This window comes from Nilaparvata lugens, unplaced genomic scaffold (genome assembly GCF_014356525.2).
Source record: "Nilaparvata lugens isolate BPH unplaced genomic scaffold, ASM1435652v1 scaffold10603, whole genome shotgun sequence".
Taxonomy (NCBI): Eukaryota; Metazoa; Arthropoda; class Insecta; order Hemiptera; family Delphacidae; genus Nilaparvata; species Nilaparvata lugens.
The window spans coordinates 1543-5013 of NW_024089269.1; the positions used below are offsets into that span (position 1 = coordinate 1543).

The 3471-nt window shown below is 30.4% G+C and overlaps 1 long non-coding RNA gene across 1 annotated transcript; it reads left to right on the forward strand.

The window, feature by feature from the left end:
* The first annotated feature begins 212 nt into the window (after positions 1-212).
* On the forward strand, positions 213-1064 carry LOC120355371. The gene is made up of 2 exons (XR_005573506.1): positions 213-378; positions 997-1064. It is a non-coding gene; the product is annotated as an uncharacterized LOC120355371 (long non-coding RNA).
* The last annotated feature ends 2407 nt before the right edge of the window (positions 1065-3471 follow it).

Genomic DNA, 3471 nt, shown 5'->3' on the forward strand with positions numbered 1-3471 from the left:
TCTGTTTGAAATCATCTGTTTAATCTGATAGAATCTATAAGAACAGCAAAATATCGTACGAACAAAAATCGATACGTTGTGCGAGGCTTAACTGTACTTGAAACATATTTAGCATTCTTATTTTATTACGATCAATGAGCTCAAACTCTTATCTGATATTTATATTGGCCACTTGTTCCATAATCTCAGTTGTTCTTTTTTCATGTGTTCATCATAACAAGTTTTTGTAAATTCCTGTGTGTTTCTCTGAAATCCTAACCTCCAAATTTGATGAATACATTCAACCAAAATGCATTACCAAGAAAAAGAGCTGGACACATTTCCATCAAGCTACATGAGAGATTTCCGTTGGTACAAGAACAGTGTCAAATCCAAAATGTAAAAAAATATTCATTTTTTTTCTAGTCGTATGATATTTTTATTGATGTTTCATAACACTGTTATGAACCCAGTTAACTAAAAGTTTTTGGAATACAGTGTTATGTTATAAATTAAAACTAGTTTATTAAAACTAGTACTGTAAGTTGAATTTCAAAAGTATTACTGCTGAAATTAAAACAATGATTATCTTGATTTGTTTAGAGAATGTTACTCTGTTTTGAGACACGTGTACAGTATGCTTGTACACTACTGATTTCAAATATTGGAACCAAATTAATGATCCAATACAGGAGTATTTGGAATGTCCAGTCTTTTATTTAAAAATATTGAATATTAAATATTCAATAGGTTTCTTTATAATGATTGCATTGTAAAATATTTGTAAATATGTCAGTTGTGAATGAATTCCAATTTCAAAATTAAAAAAAAAGTCTTTTAAAAATATACACTTTTATTCGAATACGTATTTGAAAATTTCAGAATGAGTAGCCTATTTCAAATGAATAATAATTTATATAGTATACTAGGCCTACACTACTTGCCTATTAGCCTATAGAGGAACATTCGAATTTGAATCAATCATTAAGACAATATTCATGCTGTATTTTATTACAGAATCTATCCTGTTGATACATTTGCATTACCAGAGGAAGAAAAAGACAATTACATACGCATGAAGAAGGTAAGTCTATCTTGAATGAAAAAGACTAAGAAATTGTCAGAAAACCACCGATTTATTGATAATTAGAAAGACCGGTTTCGGTTATTACACATTGTCAATCTCTGATAAACTAAAACTAATACAAGAGCAGCAGAATTTATAATTAAACATAGAATTTATAATTCAGTATAATTCTGCTGCTCTTGTATTTAGTTTTAGTTATTCAGAGATTGACAATGGTGTAATAACCGAAACCAGTCTTCTAATTATCAATAAATCAGTGTTTTTTTGACAATTTCTTAGTCTTTTTTCATTCATATGAATAATTCACAATATCAACTTCTCACTACACAAAAGGAAGCCTATCTGTTATGAATTGACGAAAATTTGTAAATTTTATTCATAGCATCGTAATCATAGTGACAGTAGTTCTGTGAACAGTATACCCGCGCTCAGTAAGCTAGATTGACCTGTTGTTATGTTTTCTCAGAAATTGATAAATAATTTATCAATTTAAAATGACTAGAAAAAATCCTAAATAAACATAGAGCTTTCTGTCCTATCGTACCATGACGTTTTCGTACCGAAATGTGAGTGTGAGCGCTGTTATCAGGTCTGGCTGCCGTCGATACGCCAATCCAATCAACTTATCACAGAACATTCTGTGTTGTCGTGTTGGCGAAAAATCGGTATGTTGAAATTAACAAAATAAACTATTATAATGCTGATTTCCTACAAATTCTCACTTTTCATGATTTTAGAAATCAATTACTTTTCAATAATATTTGTTGCAATTTTAATCATCAGATTAAAAAAGAAAGATGTAAAAAAAATGTCTCTATCAATTAGTAGTTCTGTGAACAGTAGACCTCACGCAGTATTCTCATACACAAGTACCTGATTGGAACTATAGACCTTATGGAAATACAGCAATAGACTGGCTTCTCCACACATCTGTGTAATCACTTGTCAGCTGATTTATGATGAATAATTCTATAGTCTGATTTATACTCTTAAATTGGCGTATGAAGGAGGCTCCTTTTCCCTTTTTTACTATCCTTGAAATGCAAATTTCCACAACCTTGTATATACGTCGACGCGCAATTAAAAAAGGAACATACCTGTTACATTTCATGAAAATCTATTACCGCGTTTCGCGGTACATATATATATAAATATAAATAACATATAAATATATAAACATTGAAACTTGAAACATTCAAACATTCAAACATTCAAACATTCAAACATTCAAACATTCAAACATTCAAACATTCAAACATTCAAACATTCAAACATTCAAACATTCAAACATTTAAACATAAGGAGAAATGCCAAACCGTCGACTTGAATCTTAGACCTCACTTCGCTCGGTCAATAACTCCAAACTAGAATCATGGCCTCAGCTTATGGAAAGACAAAGTTAGTAGACAACTGTCTACTAACGTTGATGGAAAGATACATTTTCAAGATGTTCGATGTTTTTGAACGGGTAGTATTATAGTCCACTAGACTGCTGATTTATGATGAATAATTCTATAGTCAGATTTTTACGGTAATATTGGTGTTCGAAGGGAACTCCTTTTCATTTTGTATTATCCTTAAAATGGAAAATTTTAACAATTTTAAAATTTTTACGTCGACGCGAAATTCAAAAAGGAACATACCTGTCAATTTCATGAAAATCTATTGCTGCGTTCGCTGTAAATGCGCAAAATATAAACATTTGAACATAAAGAGAAATGCAAAACCGACGACTTGAATCTTAGACCTCACTTCGCTCGGTGAATTATAGTATCTTAAGAGTAAAAAAGTTGCTAAGTTGCTAATAGTACTAAAATTTCCAAAATAGCTTTTTGATTGAACTTCCTTCTCTCAATAACAAAACTATTAGTTGAGTATTTTGGTTTATCAGTACAATAGCCCTTTTAAGAGATAAGTTTCATCTAAATTTTTCAATTTGACAATCCTCGAAAGTTCAGTACATAGCTCCTGAAGAGTAAGAAAAAAGATTTCAATACTTCAATATCCATGAGATTCGTAAATAATGTTTAATTTATCATTCAAAACTAATAAGTAATCGAAAACAAACTCTCACAATCAGTTGCTATTTCAGTATTGAAAAGGATAATCAAAACTTATACCAACTACTCATGTTGGCAGTTTTTATAGAATTCTAAAAAAAAATCAGAATCCAAAAAAGCCCATGGTGATTCATTAGTTGAAGAACTTTCTCTTTAACTTGTCATCCTTCAAGTTCTGAGGGGTAACTTTGTAAACTTCAAGCACATTTTATTCCTCTGTCTGTGTGAAGCAGTTTTGAAAAATAACAGGCTAATATAGATGAATATTTGCATAAAAATGTTGTCACAGATGTTAATTGACTACTTGTCTATTCTCAGGAAAATTGAAGAAAGAGAGGAAAGAAG